This window comes from Coffea eugenioides, chromosome 5 (assembly GCF_003713205.1).
Source record: "Coffea eugenioides isolate CCC68of chromosome 5, Ceug_1.0, whole genome shotgun sequence".
Taxonomy (NCBI): domain Eukaryota; kingdom Viridiplantae; phylum Streptophyta; class Magnoliopsida; order Gentianales; family Rubiaceae; genus Coffea; species Coffea eugenioides.
This window is the reverse complement of record NC_040039.1, coordinates 31627891-31648306: the sequence shown is the minus strand read 5'-3', so window position 1 is coordinate 31648306 and position 20416 is coordinate 31627891.

Here is a 20416-nt window from a genome sequence, read left to right as displayed (position 1 = left end):
ATATTTATTCAAATACATTTATGGAAAAGATAATAGAATTAGAACTGCATGGTAATTGATTTAATTGAATCAATTGAGGTGCATGAAATATATAAGTAAATTGGCCAAATCAACAAACTTATAAAGGAAAACAAATTTAGAAGTAAAAGAATAGGATTGTGGTAGATAATCACACCATACCACAACAACAATAGCAAAAATATCATTACCTTTGTTACTATACCATTATAACACAATCGTAGTCATGTCCAATCAACAATTAACATGTATCAACTATAAGATCAGATTTAGATCCTACCTTGGTAATAAAATTGCAATCAATAGATAATCTTTAGTTGTAGTTTAACCACCCACGAACATCAGATTTTGGAAATATCAATGTAAGAAAGTTCCTATGGATATTCATATGTATGCATCATGTATTCCATAACAAAATTTCCATATTCATACAATAGCTATTGAGAAAATATTGTAGTAGAAAACTCACAATTTTTATTGTATCTGCTAAACATCCAAAACTGTAGAAAGAGAGAAAGTAAATGAGCATACCTGTCCAAATACCCACAACAAAAGATTGATTACAGGCATTTGAAGCAACAATCTTCAGTATTAAAAGTCTCCATTATTGTCAAGTTGAAGAGCACTACAATTTTACTTGTAATAGATTGGAAATATGAACCAAAATCAATCATGTTTATTATTAAGTGTTTTCTGAACCAATCATCTTAGCATTAAGACCCTCTATTATTGTAGCTATAAAAGCTATCCAACAATTATAAAAGAAGATGAAGAGCATTGCAATTACATTTGTAAGTGATTTAAACACCACTTAAAAGCTTGATAATCACATGGAAAAATAAGCTAATTGCAAATGGGAAGACACAATAATTAAACCCAACTCAACTATACATTATAATGTTGTACATTTGGCTTAATCACTTGCATTTGATTTTTTCCATATCTAAATTATCCCCAAAAATGGCAAATGAAAAATTTTTCAACAGTCACCTACAAACTCCTTTATATATATATATATATATATATATATATATATATACATACATAAAGGAGCACTATAAAAACAGTAATACGAAGGACTTGATGTCTTCTATGAATGTTGCAATTCGAACTGCCATGTAACTTTGTTTCTAGAGTTGAGCAAATCAACTATTTGTTAGCTACTTCTATGCATATGCTTCTCCACCCCTTGCTCAGCTGCTTTGATGATTGCACGTGATTATATTAAGTCAAATACAACATTTCTTTGATATTCATTTTTTTTTCTTGGAAAATTTGATTATTTACCTTATAATAAAATATTTTATATTTTTAATTTATTTAATCAATTCTTATTACAAAGACTATCTAGATTTGGACTCTTTGATCTATTCGTTTTTTAATTTATTTTGAGATTTTTGATAAATTATGGATTTAACTCTGATAAACAAATCTTAATATGGTCATGTTTTACCAAAGTTATTGTATACTCATAATATTTTTATCATTAAATCATAATATTGAAGGTCATTGTGCCACTTCTATTGAAGTTAGTGTTATTAAGGTTACTGCACACTCGTGATGCCACAAATTAAAACGGTTTTAATTACAAATCCATTATTTATCAAATTCTATTTTTTGTAGCATTTGATGAAGAAATAAATTCTGGCATTAAGTATCAAGTAATAAACATGTTTGTGATCTCACTTTGAAAATTCAATGTAGTATTGAGAATGACATATTTTGATGGCTAATAATACCTATGTGCTTTGCGTGTGATTTATATTCCAAAATGTAGTATCCTTAGATACTAAAATTTTTCATAATTTTGATTGTCAACCGTACTACAATATTCATATGTTCTTTTTGTTAACCAACTTTTTTGAATGCATCAAATGATAAACCGACGTTTTTCCAAGCAGATCCTTTCTTTAGAGCATTTAAATAATTTGTATCTTTGACTTTAACAAACAAATATTGCTGTTATCATGATTTTCCAAAGTTACACACTTTGATATCATTACACTTACTACCCGTTTGGTTGCCACTCCGGAATGGCAATGACAATCACTATCAAAACGTCTTCAATCGGAATAGGTTTATGCTATTCCTTTTGAGGTGTTTGGTTTAGGAGAAGCAATGGGATGATTATTGATTTTGTTGATTGGTTTATTCACAGTCATCAATGGGAATACAAGCCCAATTCAACAACTATTTTCCTATGAATAAATAAAAAGTTATGGGATAATTTCAGATGCCTCCGCTGACTGGAAGCTTGTTCATTGCATTCAAGTGGAGGAAGAGGTTGATAGTGTTAGTCAAATCTGGATCACGATTAACTCAAATCCTGATCCGGTTATTATGACTTAACTCAAATCCAAACCTGGTTTCTAGCTAATCCGGACTTCTGTGATACAGATTCATGCTTGTGCTAAACAACTACTAAGAATACAAGGCCGGATTGTGGATTCGCTATTCAATCCATGGCCGGATTGAACCTAAGCCAGTTTCCCTATAGTTAGGCAGTTTTATCCAACATAAACAAAATAAAATTTGTACATAAAATTAATACTGCAATCATTAATATAATACATTTTTAACCAGAATCAAGTCTTTTATAATACATAAAGACCATCTACAATAATGCAAAAAAGTCCAGTGATGGTACTAGCTAGAGGTGGCAATATGGATAAATGGTTCATAATTGGTTTTGACTTAATGGATGGTGGATGAAATTTATCCAATCCATTTAGATCCATTTAATAAATGGATCTAAATGGATGGATCTAAATGGATTATATAAAAACCAATTATCCATTTATAATCCATTTATATATTTTGGTTACTTTTTTTTTTTTTGTATTACCAAGTAACTATACCCATTCCTGATCCTACCAAGTAAGAATTTCATGAAAATACTAAAGTATTTCCATGTAACTGTCATCTTATATGATCCAAGACAGAGGACAATCAAATGAACAATATTGCTGGTTGAACGATGTAATGTACAAGACTTATGCAGCAAGAGCCATTGTCCTTGAAGATTTCCATGCAAGCTCTAGCTTGAACAGCATCCAATCTCTTCCAAGAAGATCCCTCATCTTTGATATTGATCGTCTCTCCTTTAGGAGGAACAGATGAAGGAGCACCTTCATCAATGGCCTCGACTGCCTTCCTACACGAGTAAAGCACCAACAGCTCCTCTGTAGTAAGCACTGGTAATGGCATGGTACCTGCAGCGGGCAAAGGAAGCATATGAATGCAGAAGTTAAATGCTTTACAATTTATTTATGCAATTCCAACTACTTGTCATAATTCAGAAATGCATTACAGCTCAAGTACTTGATTTCAGCTGTAGTGCATATGAGCTAAATACTCCTTTAACTTGGGCATAAAAAAAAGTTCACAAAAATTAGATTTAAACACAAAAGTTTGCAAGAAATAAGAACAAACAGAAAAAGTGATTAGAGGATGCTATAAAGAAATGCTAATATGATTAAAATTTCTTGGTAGAGATATGGTCTTAACAAAAGTGCAGAGAAAGTATGCATGCTAAAAAATTACACACAACATGGCCTAGGAAGCATATGATGCTGCCACTGAGAAGTTTGTAGTGCTATAGATCATAACCTTCCCAAAACACAGCTCCTCTTTTAGTCCAGCAAGGGCAGTGAATACTAGTCCCTAAAGAGTGAAAGAAGACACGAACAAAGGGCCCATCAAGAAGCTGCAAAACTAGAAACCATACCAAATAAGCAACAGCTAGGAGTCTACAATCCCATCCAATCATCCATGAAGGCACTCTAATAAAATACTTAATTGCTTCATAAATCAGTAACCATATTACCTTTGAGCAATCCAATAAGTCACATGACTAGATTTCCTCTTCGTAAACCTCCCTATTGGAGCCAAGAAGTTTTGTAACTAATGGAGCAAAATCTGTAATTAATGCAGCTTCTTCCTCGGCATTTTCTTGTGAAACTATATTAATATCATAAAACAGCAAATACGTCATTTCTAAATAAAGAAAAATAATAATTTAACTACCGTAAATATTATGTGCAGTAAAAGAAATTTTTAACAAAATAAAGAATATATAAAATACTTACATTTTTCACCATATAACCAATCTTTAGTGCATATTAAAGCTTCTACATTCTCTGGCAAGATGGTACTACGATATTTGTTGATAATCCGACCGCCAACGCTGAAAGCGGACTCTGAAGCCACTGTAGTAATAGGAATACTCAAAATGTCTTGTGCCATCAATGAAATCGCTGGATATCGATTTCTATTTTCTTTCCAAAATTGAAGAACATCCAAATCTTCTTTTGCTGGAAGCCTATTCTCATTTAAATACAAATCCAACTGTGATGTATTCCTGTTCAAATTATAGTGTTCACTTTCATACATGGTAAACTCATCTATTTCATCAGCAAGATTAGAAGAAACTCCCTCACTAAAAGATGCTACTTGTGATGAATCTGCCATAACGGAGGGATATAATTGCATATAATCATCAAACATGAAATGCAGTTTCTCACGAATCTCCCTCACACGTGTAGAAAAAGTTCTCGGGTATATCTTTGTCAAACAAAACTCTACCCATTGCAACTTAAAACGTGGATCCAATATCACAGCAAAACTCAAAACAAAACTGTAACACTCCCAATATTTGTTAAATTTATCATGCATTTTCATAGCCATTTGCACAAAATCATCATCTTGACTATGCATTTCTTCACAAATCAACTGCTGAATTTTCCAAACCCCATGAAAATATAAATTAGCAGTAGGATAATGAGATCCAGAAAACAATGTAGTGATATCATAAAACGGTTTTAAAAACAGAGATATGCGATGAACCTTTTTCCACTCTTCATCTGTTGGAAACCATTTATAATTTGGATCAACTAACTGCAATTCTTGAAATGTTCCTCGATGCTCCAAAGCAGATTCACACATAAGATATGTTGAATTCCATCTTATTGAAATATCTTGTCGAACTTTCTTTTTGCAATTGATAGAGACTCTAGCAATGCATTCAGCAAATTTGACTTTTCTTGCTTCACTTGACCGAACATACTTGACAGATTCCCGTATTTTTGAAAGAGGTTGCTCAACTATTTCTAAACCTGCTTTTACTATCAAGTTTAGAATGTGTGCTCCACAACGTACATGAAAGAATTCTCCATCACACACCAACGGACCAGCAATCTTCAAATGACGCTTCAAAACATTCACCAAAACATCATTGTAGGCTGCATTATCCATAGTCAATGAGAAAATTTTCTTTTCAATTCCCCATTCTCTAAGTAAATCCATTACCCCTGTTGCCAAAGAGACACCATTATGTGGTGGAGGAATATGACGGAAATTCAATATCCGTTTTTGGAGCACCCAATTTTCATCAATATAATGAGCCGTAAGTGCCAAGTAACCATCTGTAGTGGATGAACTCCATAGATCGAATGTCAAACATATTCTACTCTTCACATTCTCTAAGGCATGTTTAAGAGTTTCTTTTTCTCTCGAGTACATTCTCACAACATCTGCTTTGATTGTGTTTCTTGATACAGGTTTTGCCTCTTCACATAAGAAGTTATGCAGATCTTGAATGCCCTCATGTTCCACAAATTCAAAAGGGTAATTATGTTTTATAATAGCAACTGCAATTTTTTCACGATACATATGTTGATCCAAAGGAGCCCCAAAGCTTGTATTCTTCAACTCTCTCCACTTGCAAGATTCAAAATGCTTGAGCATATTAGATGTTCCAGAATTACCTTTTAATAAATATGTTTGTGCACACCATTTACACTTAATTTTTTTCCTTCCATCAGCAGTCACTGCTACAGTATCAAAACCATCCCAAGCAATTGATGTTTGCCTCCTAATTCGCTTGGCTGAACTTTCTCCGGTAGCCTCTCCACTTTCAGGTATAGAATCTGTTGATGAAACTCGCTCAACATTGTGCTCTTCTTCTCCTTCCATTTGAACAAGTACCTAATATTCATTGCACCAAAGAATAGAAAAAAAATTCAGATCTTATTAAGTGCAAAATGACAGCAAAAAAATACTAGTTAGAGGAAAGGATTAAGATAACATTAAACATTTAGAAGTCCAGAAATCCCAAGCTTGCAATTTATCATGCATTATTTACTCTAAAAACTAAATTTTGATCAGTTTGCCAGATTTCGATGCATGCAATCATATGTCATGTCTTCTAATTAATGTTAGACATAACAACTCTAACTAAATTTCCTAATGTCCTCATCACAGTAATGAATTCAACTAGGAATAAGGACCTGGGAATTAGTTGTCTGCTATAACATGAATCATTCTAGAGAAAAATATTGTACAGAATCTCATTCCAGGTATCAGTGACTCCAGGGAAGCTCTCGTTGAAGTATCCATTTTATCTTGTAGTGCCAATTGACAAGTCCCTTCCCAACTTAGTTGGGATTTCTGAACCACAAATTCTGTGGTGCCAGGCTTGCACTCTAATCCTCCACAAGGAATCGTTGGGAAAAAGTAATGGGTTTGCTTCAAAGCCAACCGAATCTCACTTGTTTCAGCATTACAACCAAAAGACTTACAACTCCTAGTCGTCACAGCAGCTAGCCACATGCAAATGAAATGCGATAACCCCAATAATTCAAGTTAATTAGCCAGCCCAAAAGCTTTGATTTAACAAATATTGATTGGAAACTCAACAACCTAGAACCAGAAACAGAGACAGACCCGTTCCCTCCTAATTATCAAACAATTTAAGCGCAAACGGAAAACAAAGACGAAGATATCAGCAAGAAAAGGATGAAGATTTACCTCCGATCACTTGCCCGCAAAATTCATCCTCACTCGATCTGGGATCCTGGGTTGGGTAAAATTTTAGGAGGATTCAGACAGAGAGGATGGATTTAGTTAAGTAGTGATTAGAACAGAGGGGAATGGGAGGCGATGGCCGTGAAGGAGGGAACGAAACCGGTGAAAACGAGGGAGCACGGGGACGGCATTTTCACACCCCAACGTTCTATTTTAGAATAGCTCATTTTTTAGTCATTTGCTGTCCGTTTCTTTTATTTGGTTTTCAAGTAAATGGATATATGTGGTTTTTGTGGATAATCCATATAAATCCATTTAATTTAATGGTTTTACTTTGATAAACCATTTAAAACCAATATTATAAATGGATAATCCAAATCCATTTAATTATGGTTTATATGGATGGATAAATGGATTTCAATCCAAATTGCCACCTCTAGTACTAGCCAAGTTAGCAATCTGATCAACATATGCCAAACTAGTATAATAACTTCCAAATCCAAAAAGTTCAAAACTATCACAAAAGACCATTCCATGATGGTAGTAGTTTATAATATACAAAAAAAACTAGATGCAATGGTTGATTTTTAACAATTAGGAGGATAAAGAAGGTTAATTATGTAGGGATACTTTGCATCAACTAGAAGTTGAGAAAATATATTCAGTTTGGCTTCTTCATTAGAAAGGATATCAGTAGCCTTGAAAACATCAAGCGTATGGAGCCCAAGTTTGTAAAGCTCTTCCACAATTGTGTTCTTTCTAGTAGTTGCAAGTTACTCATGGGCATCTTCATTTGCCATTGCATTCGCGATAGTAGCAAAATGGCTAGTAAGACTAGCCACACATGAAGTAAATTGCTTAGTAGCCTTAGCAAGTTGTGCTTCAAGAGATGGTGCTTGGGCAGACTTCATTTTTTTTGGCTCCTTTCTAGCAGTTGGTGCTTCTTGTTTCTATTTTCGTGAGGTACTTGTGCTTGCTGCATTTGAATGAGTAGCTTGTGTGGCTGAATTTTCTTCTACAACTTCATTAGTTTCATCCATTGCATGGGTATTTCCACCCTCTACCTCCTCTACTTCCATGTTGTGAATAGCATCAACAAATCCTTCAACTAATTGACCAATAGATCTATCCCTTCCATGTACAATTTCCAGATCATTCAAATAAGGAAAACTTAAGTCCTAAGTACCTTTTGTCTCTCTATGTTTTTGCAGATGTTCATAATCGGTTGTCAAAACTAATTTCAAACATTAACAAAAAGAAGTCAAAACTTGCAAACATATTAGAAATATGAATCAACATCGTTACCTTGATCTAATCATCATACCATTTTCTCTCACACTGTATTTTATGCTCAACATCATTCCATTTGCAGCCACTTTCTTTCAGCACTTCTATAATTATGTGATATTTGCTTTCAACCACTTCAACTTTGAGTCAATATGAGAAGAAACCTGCTTAGTAAAGGTTGGCATCTTAATTCAAATTCTTTTATGTAACTCAACCATATAGTTGTTTTTGAACCCACAATCAGCTTTTTACATGGGATCACAAGCAAGTTCTTGTAATGCTTCAATTAACACCTTTGATTCATTAGCGGTCCAAAAGCATTTGTTTCTTCCTCTACCTCTAACTTTTTCACTTTATTGTGACTCATCAATGTCCATCCTACTATTAATATGCAATAACATGCACAACAAAGATAATATAAAAAAAGTCTGGAGGTAAAATACATTTTTATTGCAAATGGCAAGGTAAAATATATTTGAAACACAGAAACAAAGGCTATCAATGCTTAAATTAAACAAAAAAAAAAAATCAAAGTACATGTTCATAATTGAAAGAAAACATAGAAAATAAAAAATATATAAAAAATCTGATGCATTTACTCAAGGCTGGCTCTCCACTCGTTAAACATTTGTTGTGCTAAGTTATTTCTGAAATTGACCCAATGATTAGTTGCTTGTATGGTGGTTATATATTCAATCTCATGATCTTCAGCATCACTGTCTCCATCAAGGTCATCTTCCTCTATACTCAATGAGTCATCCAGCTCATCTAATGGTGTTTGCCTCCTTATTAAGTTATATCAAGGACAACAAGCTAAGATGATTCGACCTTGGGTTTGAATAGGAAAAAATGATGGGGCTGCAAGAATCTTCCATTTTCCCTTTAGTCGAAAACACCTTTCTATGACATTTCTTGCTTTAGAGTGTTTCATATTGAAAAATTCCTCTACAGTTTTTGGTCGATGCCCTTCAAATTGGTTGAGATGACATCATTGCTCCCAATCAGGAGCAAGAAATCCCTCACAGTTACAATATCCATCATCAACCAAATAATAACAACCTTCATTGAGATATATAGAAGTTAGATTAATATTCTATTAATCACCTAAGTAATCCTAAATATATCATTGGTATCTTGCGGGACTTTTAATCCATTAGGCCTACATATAGCATCTTGTAAAACACGTCCATCATGGGCAGAGCCCTCCCAATCAGGTAAGACATAGATAAATTGCATGTCGGGTGCACAAACGCCTAACACATTCATTGCAAGATCTGATTTTCTTGTTCGATATCTTGATTTTTCCTCTTTAGGTGGTGTGACTTTACTCATTGTACCATCTAGAGCACCTAGGCAATTCTACAATAGAAACCAGAAAAAAAAAGAAAAAAGAAGAAGAAAAACTGCACTTAAATTCAAATGAAACTAGTGCTCAAGGGGTTAAAGAAATCTCAAATTTAATGTATGAATACCTGAAAACATCTCCATCTCTCGTCATTACAATCATTGTCAATCGGTTGAGGAGTCTTAAGCAACAAGGTATGCAATTTCAGCACAGCTAAGAGGCATGAATTAAAGTTATGATTCACAGTTTCTCCACTTCATAAGAATTTATGTGATATTGTTCTATTTATTTTGTGATGAGCTAATTTATATAAAAACATTGCAACAATTTCTTCCAAACTCATAAATTTGGTGTCTTCTAAACCACCAACATCTCTAATCATCTTACACAATAAGCCAAAAGTGCGTCTATCTATCTGAAGTTCACTCTTACAATCGGTGTCACTGTCTTTAACTAGTCTAAACATATAAAGCATTCTTTCAACTGTTTTCTCCTTAGAACTTTTTAACTATCGCTTTTTGTTTACCAAATACAACATAGTAATATGATACCACATTGCAAAGATAACAACTAGAGCTACGGGCCGTAGCTCTACGGCCATTGTACACATTATACGAATATTATGAGTTTGCCTTTTGTCGTCTAATTGTAATAGGAGAACGAGCCATTCTATATAAACATAAATACATAGTTACCAACTTATTATAGTAAAGTACACTATTCAGAAAGTTAACTACTTTAAAACTTGAAAAAAATGCGAAAAGCTTTCAATAGATGCAACGAAGTAGTTTAATCTTTCATTTACATACAACATCAACCATAAAACAAATTAGAATAAAAAAAAAGATTCGGAAAAGTAACCCATGAAATCATCTTGTACGATGAAGAGAGAGAAAGAGTGTTACCTGAAATTTCTCTGGTTAGAACAAATTTCTCTGGTGTATTTGGGATTCGCTGATTTGATGCTAGTTGTCGTAGTTGAGAGATGAGAAAGAGAGATGAGAGAAAGAGAGCTTATGAAGTTTTCTGGACGCAGCAATAGGTAAGGACCAAAATACACGTTAACTGCGTTTGCAAAATTGTAGATTTTCCATACTCATAGATTGATGCCCGATAGTTGTCAACCAAATCTTATCAATTGGAATCAACCCCTTTCAAAAGTCATAGTGGAGACCCATTACCCCCAACCAAACGGGTACTTAAATCATAATATTACAGTATTTGATATACAAAATAATTTTGTTAAGTGAGAAAAATAAATTTAGTTTCTAACATGAAGCAATAGATGGAACCTACAAATATTAGTAACATAAAAAGTTAAAATGTAATATCAATTTCTAAAAGAGCATTAGAGTAAATGAGTTAGTGTATTTAAATTATGTAATTTAACTCAACAATCTTATTGTATATTTATCCTAGTCTCTTCCACCTATTCCCCAGGTTCTTGCACACTGAGAGAAACCGAAGAATGAGACAAATTGAGAAAGAAGTCAATGATTCAATCAGGAGAATTATAAATTCAAAATTAAAAGCAATGAAAGCTGGAGAATCCTGTGATGATGACTTCTTGGGTAGATTACTAGAGTCAATTTCTCAAGAAATTCATGAACATGGAAGCAAGGATGTTGGAATGACTGCCCAAAAGGAGATAGAAGAGTGCGAGCTCTTCCATTTTGCAGGACAGGCAGTTAGTGCCATGGCCCTCCTCTCTGAATTTTGAAAATTTTAATTCATAGTGTGTAAATATATGTGTAAAACAAAATTGGTTCCCCTTCTAGAATTTTTTACAATTTTAGTTTATATTATAAGAATATATATATATACACACACACACAAACACAAACACACACACACACACAAATGAGCCACCTTTGAATTTATTTTTTCTTCAAAAAGTTATTTATTTTTTATTGTGCTAATTATTTAATCAAAGGTTATTCTTGTCTTAATTTTCGTTATGACTGTACTGCATATTTATGAAATAGAGATACATTTATGATTAAAATTAATATTTGATGTTTTTAAATGTCATATACTTAAATAAATAAAAATTATTTCGAACATAACATATTAAGATAGTTTTGTTAGGAAACCCCCTGGCCCCAACCCAACCCACCCCACACAAAGGAAAAAATCCTGGCTCTGTCACTGCTAAGTCGTCTAAAAGTTGTAAGTACTCTTTTGCACTGGGAAATTGATCTTTTTACATAAGCTTTTGGCGACAATCCAGTCAAGGAGGTCTTAATTTTTTTCTTTTGTGTACGTGTTCATACGATTATATCACAGGTAACTATGCTATTATATGTAATGCTAAGGCTATATCCACCGTTACTCTTTTGTTTGCTGGAATTCTAATCTTAAAACTGTTAGCGTTAATTTATCATGATCCTGAATTATGGGGAGATAATGTGAAAGAGTTCAAACCAAAGCGATTTCCGGAGTTGTGTCCAGTGCAGCAAAGGGTCAAGCTGCATTCTTCCCAGTTGGTTGGGGACCTCGTATCTGCACTGGTCAAAATTTTTCTATGTTGCAAGCAAAAATGGTGATGGTGATGATCCTGCAAAGATTCTCCTTTGAGCTTTAACCATCCTACTCATATGCTTCCTGCACACTGATCACACTTAAACCGCAGCATGGAGCTCACTTTATTTTGCAGAAGCTGTAGGTTGTGCTTCATCGTTTGGAAATCCTATGTGGGTTTCACAAAATCATTCATAATCTATTGTCGGTTTCGCTGATAAATGGAGGAATCATCTACCATATTTGTGTTATCTCATGGTTTATTTCTTTTTTCTTTTTTTTGGTCACACTGTTGTTTTTACAATGTAGCATACCACGTTGTAGAATTGATATAACACACGCACACATATAGATAAGGCATAATTTATATATATATATATATATATATATATATATATATATATATATAATCACTATCTTACAAATAAGGGATGATTTCAGAAACTTCCTTTGAGGTTTCTAACAATTTTACTGGCCTTCCCTACGATTTATAAAATTACACTTACCTCCTTTAGTAAAATTGTGGGTCTAATTAATTATATTACATGGAGAGAAATTACTCATATACCCTAAAACATTATGTCTTATATTAGAAACTAATATCTAATGACTGAATAATTAGAGCACTAATTAACTATTAATAACTAATTAACGGAAGTAATTGTTGGGAATTTCTTTAATGATGAATGGTGACTTGCAATTACAAAATAATACCAATTGATATATCAAATGGTGCAATTTGATAATTGATAGAACTTGACAATGACTGAAATTAGTTATAATGTGAGAAGAGGGGCTTTGGTAGAAGGGAAAAAATTATAGCAATTTTTTAAAACTTTTAAAGCTATGATAGTTGTAAACTAATTTCGTGGAAGTAAAGGAGAAAGGAGGAAAAAGAAAGGCAAAATTAAAAAAAATTCTATTCAAAATCACAAAAATTATAGCAATCCTCGTATTAAGAGATATGACTAGTCTATTTTGCTGAATCTTGTAATCATTAGTGTAGTTTTGTTGCTTATTTATAGTGTCTAATGAATTGAATGTGCACTTTTTGAATAGTAAAATGTGTGTGTTAATTGTTTTTAACTTTTAATTATTTTTATTCTTTTATTAATACAACTTATATACATGCATAAGGGATATTTATGAAATAAAAGTTTCATTTCTCTTCTTAAAGTACTTTTTAAATGTTAATTTTTATGATTTGGACTAATTTTGTTACCAAAATCTTAACCACAAGGGTGGTTTGTATAATTTTGCAAACCTCGGGAGAGACTAGTGAAATAATCAAATACCTTAGGGGAGGCTTTTGAAATTATCGCTGTAAATTAAACTTGACCTTGGGTCCCATAGATCATCAGGTCAAGATTATCTCGAGGTACTTGGCATTTAGTCAACTCTATCAATAAAACAATTAGGTTCACAAATACTTTTGAATAATTTGGTGTAATTGTTGCTAGATCTTTTCTCGATTTTTTTTTTTTTTTTTTTAAAAACAGAAAGGTTTGTGGTTCGGTTTTGAAGGTATACAACTTACAACAAACACAATGGACTGCAAATTAACATTATTCCAATGGCAGACGCAAGTCAATCAAGCGCATCAGTATAACAACACCATCAAATGGTTTGCCTATTCCTCGTTCTTGTACTGGAGGAGAGCTAATGCTAATCCCAGGATGATCAGGGGGATCAGGAATTGCAATATCTTAACCAAACCTCCAAAAGTCTGGATTCCTGCAGAAGCCGCTGCTTCTTCAGTTGTATCTTCATGTTCAACTGGAAGAGTCGATATGTCTACATCACCAATGTGGTAGTCAACCAGCTTTTCCTTGCCTCCTCACTGTGGTTCTGTTCGTCAAAATCAATTGTGGCATCTTTCCCAGTTACTGCAAGAAGGACCTCATCACCCCCGGGATGGTCATCCAGAAATAAGGACACATCGTACACCTTCCCGGAGATTATAAGCCAGATGTCCCCCCTTTTGTCGTGCCTTGCAACCTCAGCAAAGACATAAACTCTACGATCTGTCATCTCTTCGAATATGACGAGAGGGAGAGCCCAGAAAAGCTTGTTATGTGTATGGCTGTTCTTTATTTCAGCAGCAGCAGCAGCAGCAGCAGCTTTGGGCTTCGGAGTCCAGAGACAGTTGCAGTACAAGAGGGTATCCAGCGAAGTAGTGGCACAATTTATATAATGGTTGTTTTACAATTTATGAAATCGGTTCTTTACAACCATTGTTCTTTATATAATGGTTGTTTTACAATTTATAAAAATTGTTGCGGTATTACAAGACAACATGCTAATACAGTAATTTTTTTTTTTTTGTTTTTTTGAAGGAACATGCTAATAATTCGAGAGGAAGAGGAAGAATTTTACATTCTACCCTGTGATGCTAACTAATTATACTGCTACTACTACTAAGTAATGGTACCAAGCGGGGCTATAATTAATAGATCTTTTCTCGACTTATGTTCCACTTCTGAAATAAAGGACACAAAACTATAAATAGTAAACCAAACCATAAAGTTACTAAATAGCACCAAACCCTAGACACTAATAAAACCAAAATCAACCATAATAAATTGCACGTGAACGTATTATAATCTATTTATTTTGGCACGCGAATATTTACATTATGATTATTTGGTAAACTAGTTATTCACCCGTGCATTTGCACGGATACCTTTTATGTTTTAAAGCTTATATTTTTTGGAATGAAAATTAATACAAAAGAACTTAAATTATTATTTTATAAAATTTAATATACTAAGTGTAAGTCAAATATTTAAATTAAATTGATTAAAAATAGTTAATTCATAATAACTTAATAATTAATTTCAATCGAATCTTATCTCATTAGTCAATTGTTAATGAATTTATTATTTGATTAAATTATTAAAAATAGTTAATTCATGGCTGATTCTGTTACAACTATATATATATATATATATGTAAGCCTCTCTTAACAAGACGGAAAATTTTAAATTTGGTATTAGATTGTCATTAATAATTTTGTACTTTGATAAGGATTCACATATACAGAGATAAGGATATAAAGAGATAAGTGGTAATAAAAGCTAATTTTATCTTTCTTGTTCTGCTTAAACTGTCAAAGTCAATTTAGTTCATAATTCAATGATGTGTTAAGATTGTTTATTTTATGAAATCATGTTTGGGTCGAAATGGTCTAATTTTGGGAGAATTGTGCAATTTCGAAAGAGAAGAAATAGACTTCTGATCAAATGCTACCAACTCCAAATGCTCAAGATTTTTTAGGAAATGGTGTATTCACAAATGGATTAAAGATCCTGATCCTTAATGATTCTTGAATGCACAAATATCTTTGGATAAGCACTTTACCGAACTTTAGCAAATTGCTCGAGTGCACATATATCTTTAGTAATTTACTTTGGCTACACAATTAGATCCCCTTAGCAGTTGTTACTCTCTTTGAAGTTCAATGCCTTCTAATTGAATTTCCTTTGAAAAGAAAAAAAGTCATCCATATGATTTAGGCATTCGTTTTATATTTCTTGCACAAAGTAATCCATGTTTAAGCATTTAAGCTAATGTATTTTTATCTGTTTTATATTAACTGAAGAAAACTATCCTCAATTTAAAGTCCAAAATCTTAGATTCTGAATTTGACTTGGCAGCACGCTAGCAGCTAAATCCACAAACAACAAAGAAAACTAACTGATGTAACTTGTAGATCTATCAGTCCTCCAAAGTTTTGACACTTGTGCTTTATGAATTTTTAAAACTTCTAGCACTTAGGGTCTGTTTGTTAGGACTAAAAACATTTTTTGGAAAATGTTTTCCTAATTTTCAAGTGTTTGGTTCAATTATAACATAGGAAAATATTTTCTTTTGGAAAAGATTTTACGCTCGATGGCTAAAATAACTTCCGCAAAAAAGAAACTGAAGTTATTTTCCCTATCTTAAAGAAATGGAAACATCGAAGTCAGGCAATCACGTCGCCATGCTTCCTCCTCCTCCTCCTGCACATGCAGCCTCTTCATTGTCCTCTATTTTTCTCTCTCACACACAAATATATGCTAAGGCAAAAATTTTTGACAAACTCAAATCTCTTAAGATTAACTAATCTAGATCCAAAGAACTGTTCAAGTTGTCTATATTTGGGTGAAGGTTGGTGATGATGATTAGTATGTCTATGCATGGTTTTGGTTTCTTCAGCAGATGTAAATGTCAGAAAATAGTTGACGATGGTGATAGAAGAAAAGCCGACAAGGATGCTAAAAGATGAATAAGTTAATCATAGTAACATGGGCTCAGTCTTTATGACGGGCTTGGGTGTTTTTGTAAATAAGTATCCAAACACCAGAAAATAATAGAGAAAAGAAACTATTTTCCTGTAAAAAATTTTCAGTGGAAGACTTTTTCCAAAGAAAATATTTTACTCCCTACCAAACGGACCCTTAATCTGCAGGTACTTCTGTTTTTGGGATTAGTATTGTCAATCCCCACAATTATTTATCCGCCAATCATTTACACAGAAAGCATCTCTCTTAACCTTCAATTCTTATCTTCTTGTAGCACTACTACATATCCTTTTTGCAGAAACAATGTTAGCTTAGAATTAATAATAATTAAAAATACCAAAAAATTCATAATTTAACTTAGAAAATGTGACTAACTTCGACATTTCTGACAAGTGTCGAACCTGTGCAATAATAAAGACCTACTCAATGAAAATATAAATTTGCATACCGCGGTAAGTAGGGTCAATTTCACAGGGATTGGGAAAAATTTGCTCTTTTTCAAGTTAAAACAGAATGGGGGGATTTTCAAGATTTAACGACTAATGGAATATCACCAAGGCAATGAAACACACAAAAGAAATTAGGAAAAACAATTAATGGGAAAAACTCTACCCAAGGTTACACTTCAGAGATTGTTCAAGTAACTGATCATTGATGTAGTTATAATTCCAATATTCATTAATAAATAGGTTTTTAACTGCTGATACGATCTGACAATCAGTTTCTCCTTACTGTTTCGATAATCAAGGTATGACCATTGACTATTTCCCTAATTTAGAAATAACCCTAAGTACGACCACAGGATTTAATTCCTCAATTGCATTAGAAACTAGAGAAATCCTGTTCTAATCAATAAACACGGTACGAGGGTTTATTTAAATTAGATTGTACGTTTCCCTGGCACAAATTCAATTATGCCAGTTGCTACCAGGATTAGAACAATCAAACAATTACGGATTCAATTATTCTAATTAGCAAATAGATTACGTGTATAATTCAATATTGCACACCTATTCAATCACATACTAATCATACTTTATGAAGTAGAAAACATACAAATATCAAAGAATAGAGAAAATAAATAAAATCAATTAGGTCTCACAGTGATAGCTGAACCAAATCCTTGGTGTTCCTTGACTAGAAATATGAAATTAGTTCTCCATTAAGGGAGAACAAGCCATGCCAAAAATAATCTGTTCGAAGCTTGCAATTATCTCTCTCTAAAAATCGGTCAAAAGGAAAAACAAGAACAAGAGCAACTACATTTTTGGTTCTAGCAAAAGGGATTGTCCCCAACGAATTCTACATGGCTGACTCTTAATTGGTTGGTCTCCTAATACCAATCAAATTCCTAAGGAATTTCCTATTACAATTCAATTTCCTACAAGCTTTCCAATTGCGTGAGATTGACGTGGACTGCCAAGGAATAGGAAACTTCAGCAATCATCAATTTTCGGAATTTGACTTGGATTGGGAAATTGTTCGACGTTAGGAAACTACCAATTTCAGGTTTCGAACCTTTGAACTTCGGCGCCCCACGTGCAAATCGTTAGAAATCCTCCATTTAAGCCTTTTTTGCTCCAATTTCTGAAATTAACACAAGAATACTAATCGTGGGTAAAACCAGTCAAATAGGGTGATATCTAGTGTAAATAAAAAGGAAAATATAAACAAATATACCAACTAAATGTACCCTATCAACTCTCCTACACCTAAATCATGCTTGTCCTCAAGCATAATCAAGCTCAGAAAGCAATTCATAGCAGGTCCCACCAATAAAGACATCCTACATTCCCCAACAACTTCATCAAACTCAGAATATATCAAACTGACATTCCTTACATTTAATATGCACTCATTCACTCCAAAGTGTATAGGGTATAAGACTACTCTCAAATCGACATAATGGAATGACATTACCATAAGTTTGCTCATACATCACATCTCCACCACTCAACCATGGATCAAATGCAAAAATTAAAGGGACTTTCACACGGTTGTAATGGGGCTCGGGTGAAGGTAGGGTAGAAGGATAATTCAAGATGTAAATATGCCAAAGAAAATGCCAAAAGTCCAGTGCACAACTTCCTTGTAGGTTTACACTTCCAAGGCATGCTGCACTTCCATCAACCAAACAAGTGAAAGCAATTGCCGGCAGTTCCCATAATCACAATTCAATAAGTATGCACGAAAGCATGTTGCAACACGTTTTCACTCTCTTTTTCTTTTGATTCTTCTCTTTTGTTTTTTGAATCAAACATTCCAGAAAACACTTGAACTTGCTACACTTGCTTTTCTCATTCCTTGCCTTGCAAATAGTATACCAAATTTTTATGCAATGAAATTTGAGCATTTCTCTAGCATAAAGGTACAAAGAGAAAGTCTAAAAAGAGGTCTTAGGCTAACAATTAGGGTATCAAACAAAGAAAAGGGTTAAAGGCTCAACTTGGCTCGCTAAAGGTAGATAAAATAAAGGTAGGTTTTTGAGCAAGTCAAAAATGGTTCAATCCTAGGTGCCCTTATCATTTTAATGAATCTAATTCAACAAAATTGTGATCTCAACATGCATAACAGAGCAAGTTCTAGAATGACAAAACCGCGCGTGAACCACTCAACAATAAAAAATAGAGCAAATATAGAGTATAATGCTCACAATCAGGTTCAACAATCTCACCGGTGGCCAGGAATTAATGTCAAATCCAACATATTCATCAATTAATTCCATCATCAAGAAAAGTAGAAAACCCCATGGCATGAACTCACTATTCATACTCGCACCTCAATTGCATTCATCATTGTTTAAAACAAAAAACTAATAAGGAAAACAAAATGCAAACAACTCTTAAAAGCATAGCTAACCCTCCCCCACACCTAAACCGTACATTGTACTCAATGTCAGTAGTAAAGAACAAGGTAATGCAGAAAAGGGACAACGATACTTCCCTGAACATGTAGGAAGGTACCAATGGACTAAGGCTCGGGAGGAAAGGGTGAACGGAAACCCACGTGTTGGAAATAGTGAGCGAAGTTCTGGGCTGTGCAGGACACCTGGCGCTCAATTCGCTCCAATCGAGAATCCATTTGATGTAACTGGAAGCAGAGATCTGCTGAATGCCTCTCTTCAGAAGATGATGGCAGTGGTGCAGAAGGGGAAGAACTAGGGCCATCAGTAGAAGTACCGCTAGTCTCAGAGGCAGTAGCTTTAGAAGCTTTGCGCTTCGGTGGAAGCTGGATCAGCCCTGGAGGAGTAAACTAGAAGACATCGTTGACCTGCTGAACTAAATCCATTTTCTCCAAACAAACCGAATCAAGGGGTTCCATAGTGCAAGCCAAATGCAGATTATGATTATTCAAATCCAAAACCCCAAGATTAACGGCCAAACGAGTGATATATGAACCCAAAATTAATGGCTTATTTCTCTTGCTCAAGACAGTCCGGAAGTAAGAAGCAAACCAACATCCCAAGTTAACTTTAACTTTATCAACCACACACCAAATAAAAAAGAACTCGGGTTTTGTCAAAGTACCCGAATTGTCCTTCCTACTCGAGAAACTATAAGCCATGAAACAGTGAAGATAACGGAAAGCGGGGTTCTTTAGATATGAGGCCTTAGACTGGCTAGGATCATAGGAGTGGGTGTCAACTGACAAATCCTTCCAGTAGCCAGTGTTATGAGAGAAAAAAGGTTCAGTGTATTCACATGTATGCCATATATTCAGCAGTTCGAGAATAAGGGGCATCAATAAAACCAAAAGCCAGATTGAATTCAGTAATGGACTGTTTGAATTCTTTACCCATCAATCGAAAATGAACTATATCAGGAGTTGTAACAGAAAATTATCTGGTATATTGAACTCAAAAATGGCATAAAATTCCCATGTTAACTCAGTAAAAACAGGCAAAACAATTGACACATAATTGGTCCAACCGATAGCAACTATCCTCCTAGTGACCTCATCTTTTTTAATGTTTAAAATGTCTAGTATGGGGTTACGGATCAATTTATAAGGAATAATTTTTCTTGTACAAGCAGCTGCATACTGTTTCTTATTGGCTGCCTTAGTGAAGGTCAGATTGCCGTCAAAGTGGGTCGGGGAAGAAAGGTGAACCCCCCTGTTCCTCCCAAGCTAGGACCAGGGACCACCTGAAGCAGTTGCT